Consider the following 7889-nt stretch of genomic DNA (forward strand, 5'->3'; position numbering starts at 1 on the left):
AATAATCGACTATATGTATATTGTGTATTCCTTAAATTTCTCCTCATTATGATCACTGCGATTTTCTTATCTAATGAAAAAATAGTTATCGCTTGAAATAGTTATGCACGTTTCTAAGAATTTCCCATTAGCTTTTTTAGCATTCTATCACATGAAATAAAATATTTTAAGAGGGTAATCTCATTAGCTTTTGGAGCACTGTAATATGGTCGCTCAATATTAAACGTATGAAGTCTACCATTCAATTTTTATCAATATTTGGTAGACTTACCAATAAATTTTTATAAATTTTAATTTTATTGTACAGTTATATTACCTAATCCATTACGAGTTTAAAAAGTTAATTTATCTGTGCATTTTCTTCTTTCGCAAAACAGAAAGTTGTATTTCCAAAATATGACAGGAAAAATAAAACACATATAACTCTTGATAAAAACGTAATTTCGTACAAAGAACAATGCTCTTTAAAAATATTTTTTTGCTTCTTCGTCCTCCCATTGTTGGAATTGTGAAACTGTCACGATATCGCACAGCCGTCTCAGGGCACATTCAAATGATAATCTGGGCATACGTTAAACGAATTATTCCTGTAGTAGGAAGGTGGAAATGTCACATTAACTTGATTTAGGATAATACGGTACGTAAAGGTGAATGCGCCAGGAAATGGTGTAATTAAGGACGGAATATTAAAACAAGCAACGGGGGGTTATACAGTTGATTGGCACTTTATTTTATAATGAATTGATTTTTCATATTGCCTTACTGATATTTAATTACAATTTTGATTTGTTTCTATTATTTATTAGTAATTGTTAAATAATCGTGGACATTATTAGCACTTGATAATATTATGAATTAATCTGGTTACCAGATTAAAACTTGTAATGTATTTTTATTTTACATATAATTTGAATTTAACGTTAAAAAATACAAGTAACGTTTATATTTTTATACTGACCATGAGTCTCACTTGACTTCTACTTTAAAAAATTGTAGACTTTAGTCTAGGACTCCAAAATAAAGCTACTCTTAGTGAAATTGCGTCACTATCAAACGGATTCGATCTAGCTCAGCTAGAATGGCTTATTCTGGAAGCTTAATAATTTATCTTAACGTTTTTTTCAAATCTAATATCCAGTGCCTTACTATAAATGTTCTATACAACCTACAATTTAATCAAAATAAATGTTCTACATTTTAATGTTCTACATTACAATTTAAATGTTAGATTCTTTCACTTGATGGCTATATTTACAAAAGTCATATCAGTGCCTGTAACAACTCGATCAACAATACAACTTCTATGCACGTCTCAATAATAACACACTCGATAAAGGCAGATTTAAAAGCCAAAGCAGAATAAGTATTCAGCATGCCAGGGCCTCGTTCCTCGAGATAGTGGCTACAAACATTACGTTAACCAATAGCTATCTCGACTGTGGGCTTAGGACATACCGAGCAGATTCTGGCTTCTTCTTTGTGAATAGTATTTTGAGAAAATAGTTTTAAATGTATCCCTTTCCCCTGAAATATTGATTTTTTTAAAGTTGTCTCTTATGATTCCAATGCAATCCACAATGCCTTTATTTTTTATGATAAAAAATATTTTAAACATTATCAAATCGCGCTACTGTAGTTTGAATGTGCTACGTCGTAGTCGCTACGCCGCGCTGTAACAGCTACGAGTATACTAATATACATACAGTCTCTATACAAAATGGAGGACTTTAGAATATCGGGCACTTTTACTAATTTTATTGTTAAAAAAAATAACAAGATGAAAATACCCATATTAACATACTCATATTATTATTTAAATATGGTTTACGTATGTAACATGCATCCTTTGCAGTGTGACTGTGCATTTTCGCTACACATTTGAGCGGGGATATAGCTCAGTGGCAGAGCAATCGACTGCAGATCGATAGGTCCCCGGTTCAAATCCGGGTGTCCCCTAAATTAATATTCTTAAATTCTCTTTTATCAATTGCGAATAATATAAAAAATTTAAATATCTTAAACTAAAAATGTTTTTATTTAAAAAAATCAAATTTTTGAAAACATATAATTTTGCTTCAACAAAATTTTGATAACATTCCTGAGAGCGAATGTATTTATATAAAGCATGGAATGAAAAGTTTCGTACATCGACTGCATACATATTTGAGACTGCTTTAGTTGACATTAAAATCCTTGAGGAATTATTTAGTAAAAAATCAATCGGTCTTCTTTTGCAAGTTTCGTCATTCTTTCTTGATCTAAAGTAAACTATCGCTATAACAAAGAAAGTACACTCAAGTACCTATGTCAACAAGGGCTTGTCTTCGTAACCCCGGGTGGCCTTGCAGATTCAGCAATCCTTTATCTATAAGAATGATGATATAAGAAATAGACTGGGATTTAAAACGTTATTATGATGATGACGACCATAACACGACACTAAGGCGAATTAATTAAAGGTCCTGCGCTAACTCATTATAAAGATAACATTGGCTGCCCCGAGTGGTGTTTAGAATTACCCTAGAAAAGTAACACTCATTAACCTACAGTGATTGTCGTACGAGGCGACTAAGGGACAATTAGCTCTGGTAACAGATTGTCAACAATAATATGTCATGCCAGGCAGGCAGCTGGAGCCAAAACTTCAACATTTTTGAGTACGCGAGCTAGTTCGAATTTCTTGACCCTGTCGCCGTGACTGGAATCGGTTAAACTCATAATAATTATTAAACTTATATTAAGTGGATGTACTTTACAGGTTGTCAGGCAGATAACAGAAAAAAATCTGCTTAGAATAAAAATATAAATTACATTTATAGACGTATGAGGTAAGTTATCTATGAATTAAAGTGACCTTTTTAACGTATGCCGTTCGTGTCGTCTCACAGTTTATTCAGGTTCTAGTTGGGCGCCCCTGTCACCAATTTTACAATACTATTGCAATCTAGACTTTACGGCATGGTAACAAAAACCACGTTCTATGAACGATAAGAAATAGTCTCCATCATCACAAGGGTCGATCCTCGATCACGATTGCTTGATGCTGAATTTGCTGTATTTATTTTATTAATTTTCAACAAAATTTGGTCCGCTATTGACTTTGGAATGACTAGATGCTGGTTATTTGTCCACTTCAATCCTAAATCTAATATATATTATATATATGTAAGGTACCTTTAACCAAAAGCTATTTTTTATCTATTTTCGAATTGGTCAAATTTTGCCGAAGATGTCCGAATAAACGAATTGGAATGTCGCGTCAATGTAAACGTCAATGTATTGTCTAGGAAGTGGTTTGTAAAAAATAATTTGATATTTTTTTTAGAATTTTCGAGGGTAAATTAATTTCGACTGCTTACTTAGCACTTATGATGGGGCTTAGATTTATTCTTAATTATGTGTATACACATATGAGATTGTTCATTCAGTCCAAACCAATAATATTAGCGTTGAATTGCAACCAGATTGTATTAAAATATATGAAACAATACATTCAATGACAGCGATAAGTGTGAGTTGCAATTAAAATAAATATTCTGCAATTTTATGGCAAACCATGAAAATGAGTTTGTTGTAGTCACTGCGATCACAGAACAAGATAGACTAAACATTGATTCTTGAGTGAAAATTAAAATTTACTTTACAAACCAGCAGCCAGCTATCGTATAATATATTTTTATGTTTTATGATACTTCGTGATCACAGTATTTATTACATTAAATTTACATTAAATACAATCGCTTGATTGTTTTACCGACAGTAGTCGTAATGTTCGGAGTGGATAGTCATTACTAGAAAACAAGTAGGTATATTAGAAATAAACATAAGTCACCAGAGATGCCATCGCTAAGCAAATGGGTCTGGGCGCAGTTTTCGACTTAACTCTGATTTTCTTAATTTCGAGTGTGTGAATTGCTAACACTGATGTCAGATTTATTAGTCGCCTGCCTGACTTCAACCCTCTTTGGGGATTTTTGCCTATCAGCTTTTATTGTAGTAGTGTGCGTGCATGTGTCCCTGTCGCCTCATATGACATCACCACACTCCAGAAACCACCAATATTACCCCACCTCCCATATTACCCCAATATGACCAGCCGTAAATATTATCTTCAAGTATCTATGATCCAGTGCTGTAGGTACTGCCAGATGAAAAACAACCGCGCCACCGCAGCAGTCTGCGGTCGCCGAATTCATTTTACAAAATTTATTACATTTCGATAATCTGTTATTTTCATCCGGCCGTACTGAATTTTAACGACGGAAGATAGCCAATTTGACAGTCCGGTCCGGTGCTTTATTGACTGCCAATGGCTTTATTTTTCCGTTCGAAGCAAATAAAACATTTGTTTGTTTTTTTCACAATGGTTTTTTACTATTTTGGGACAGCTGTTGTCAGTTTTGAATGGTTACGATAACTGATTTTTTTTACTGAAATTGTAAAAACTTGACTTATTACCAACCTGACTTAACCGAACTGCTTGTAAGGGCTTGTAACGTTCAAAATGAAAAACATTAATATCTTTACTACTTTTTCAAGAAACAAGTAATTTCTTGCAAGGCTGAAATCTGTTCTTAGCCTTTTATGAATTCTTCAAGAACATCATCATCAGGATACGTATTGCAGTTGGTCTTGAGTAGTGGTGGTTACTTACCATCATATGACCTCGCCTTATCCCATAAAAACTATCTAAATCGAGCTAATATGATTATTAAGTCGTCTTGATTATAGCCATTGAGAATACATGAAAAGTATTCTTTATTCAGTACACAATTTGCACGCAGTATCATATCAATACATTCACATGAATACAAAATAAACATTATTCAATACAAGGAGCGCCATTTCTCCGTCGCAGCAACTTTACATAATATCAGCAAAATATCTAACGCCTGCGGCACAAAATACAATAAGAACAGAAGAAAAGACGTGAAGATAAATAAATTAACTATTATAGACATTATATCTCATTAATGTTTTAAACTAGGATTTGCGAAATATTGTGACTATATTCGTTACATGGAATTAGTAGGTACTCCGAAGTACTTATTAAATTATTAAATCCATGGTTCGTTACGTCTTCACGCTCAAATGACTGGGTCACTGACAATGACGACCTCAGTGGCGCAGTGGTAAAAGGTAAGCGCCTTACCTTTGAACCGAGAACTCCCGGGTTCGATCCCCGGTCGGGTCATGACGGAAAATGATCTTTTTCTGATTGGCTCGGGTCTTGGATCTATCTATATATGTATATGTTATAAAATATAGTATCCCATAACACAAGTCTCGAACTTGCTTTGGGGCTAACTCAATCTGTGTGATTTGTTATTTACTTAATTTTTATGAAATTTGGTATTAAAGTAGCTGGTACCTTGGATTACCACATAGGGTACTTTATCCTGAAAGTACGGTCCAAATCAGTCTTGTGGTTTGTGTTCATATTGGGAATTAAGTCTTCTCATTGCCTTCTCATACTCTGTAGCTGAGGAAGGAACTGGTACTTGAGAGATAACACAAACAAGGAAATAAAATATTGCAACCAACTATAGTTTCGTGTAGTACATGCACAGGGAGTGACTTTATAATAAAGAAATATAGAAAAATCTCCAAAAATGGGCTCGAGTCGGAAACAGATTCCGAATCAACAGAATAGCTCGAATCCTTTCCCAAATTAGGTGAATAACCAATAATAAACTACTGATTAATTGAATTGCCTCAGTTCCTTATTATCACTGTTTTGCAGCAACGTCCAGTCCTACACGTTATAAAGTATCCTTCACAGAGATAAGATAATGCTTAGAAATCATGAATTATTCCACCGTGACACTGCGTGGAAGTGTAGCATTATTTTCTGGAGCAGAACATTGATATATTGGGTCACGTATAACCTGATATCGGTATCATAGTAGGCGCCTAATTAGCAACTGTGGGTGTGACGCGACTAGATAGATTTATACTTACATAAAATTGCATCATTACTTAGGCTCCGTTCGGGTTTCATATAGTTCCAGGCATAATGTGCATTGTAGCATACAATTCATGACATACGTTTCAAGTGAGCAGGGGACATTATTATATCTCCTTAAATAAATAAAATTCGATCTCAAAATTATGTTCTACCAAAGATTTAGAATATTTAGTGCCATAAGCTGTTTTACTTTGCGTTTTGAATATAGAATCTATATTATAGATGACGTAAGAAGTGCATGGAAACAAAAACTCTGAGACTCAGTTCCCAGCTACAAAAAAAATAGAAAAATGGTAAGGACAAGAATGTAAAAAATAATATATAGATATATACGAGAATAGACTAGATACGAGTATAGACCCTTGGTATTGCAAGCTTCTATATATTGCGGTTAACCCTTCCCATCAGGTGGGCCGCATGCCTGTACACGAACAGACATTAGTAGTACACAAAAACATAATGTCTCGAAATATCATCAGGCTAGATTGGGATCAAACTCAAATTATAAAAATATACCTTTATTCTCTAAGAGTTTCTAGAAAGCAAATCTCTTTATTACGTCACAAGAACAACTCAAAACAATGCAAGGCAAGAAAAACATCAGCAATATTCACTGGCTGTACCTAATCTACTTCAGTAAGAGGATCACGTCAGCTTATTTGTGTTTGTTATGAGATATCAGCCCCTTGGCGCCTGCTCTGCAGTTGTCTTGCAATGCCATTTCTATTGTGCAAATAGTTTTGCCTATCTCGTTGGGGCTTCGGCATGGAATATAAGATGGGATGGCGGTCTCAAAAATGAGGGCAAATTATTCAGTTTCAACTAATTATGTGCGTATTGTAGACGCTAATATGCGTATTTGAAAAATACATTGTTACATGTATACAAAGTCGTCAAAGATGATATGTGTGCTAATATTCATACAATTAGGGATGTCGACGACCTTGCGGAGGGAAGACAAAAAGTAGGAAAGCGGACCCTGGGCTCAGACTTTCAAAGGTGATGATGTTAGAAAGATGTGGTATATAGAACCCAGCTTTAAAATTATATGCCACGGCAATAGAGGAATTTTTCAATTTTAAATCTCTTTATGTGCTGTCGAATGTATATATAGTTAAGTACCTGAATATCCTACATTTTAAAATGCATTTCATTATATTTGCAACTGAAATACTTTCGTATGAATATCCAGATGCTTACATGTGAAAATACGCTTCAAAAAGCATTTAATGAAATATAACAACGAGGTTATTCAGTTAAAAACGCTCGCTTCCACGGCGTACTGCTGTTTCAAAAATATGGGAAGGTTTGTACATATATACATATTTTCAATTTGAACGTATAGTATTTACAAATACGTATAGTGTTTTACAAATTAAGAGTAGAATAAATTTATATATTTCAGAGTTTAGAATAAAATGAGTAAAATAAAATTTCTATTTTAAGTGACTTACTGAACGAACACTGGACACGGTAAAATCTTTAAACTTATTTACATTATTTCGGAAAAAATAATGTTTTATCAGTTATGTATGTTGTAAATACATAAATCGGATTTAAATATATATTTTTTCTTTGCTTTAACTATTATAAGAGCAACTTAAATTTCCGAAAAGGCAAATCATTTAAAAAATTTAAATTCCTGTACATAACATTGGAAATTCGTTGTAGTACCTATAGTAGATACAGTTGACTATGATGAAACTCCGTTAAAATTACATACTCAAGTTGACCACCTCTTTGAATCTTGCAAGAAACCACAGGAGTAGAGAATCAGAACAGAGGCTAAGGTTCGTACAACTACGTTTTCGTAGGTACACTACTACAAGCATGTAAGCTTGTTTGCATGTCCACTAGTCGCTTGTCGATTCGCATACGCGCCGCAAGCCGCAACTGGATAAAACCGGTTTGCGAGCGCTCG

At 33.9% G+C, this 7889-nt stretch overlaps 1 non-coding gene across 1 annotated transcript; it reads left to right on the forward strand.

Annotated features, from left to right (window-relative positions):
• The first annotated feature begins 1884 nt into the window (after positions 1–1884).
• TRNAC-GCA (transfer RNA cysteine (anticodon GCA)) lies at positions 1885–1956 on the forward strand. The gene has a single exon. It is a non-coding gene; the product is annotated as a tRNA-Cys (tRNA).
• Positions 1957–7889: the final 5933 nt, after the last annotated feature.

This window comes from Plodia interpunctella, chromosome 2 (genome assembly GCF_027563975.2).
Source record: "Plodia interpunctella isolate USDA-ARS_2022_Savannah chromosome 2, ilPloInte3.2, whole genome shotgun sequence".
In the NCBI taxonomy this organism is placed as follows: Eukaryota; Metazoa; Arthropoda; class Insecta; order Lepidoptera; family Pyralidae; genus Plodia; species Plodia interpunctella.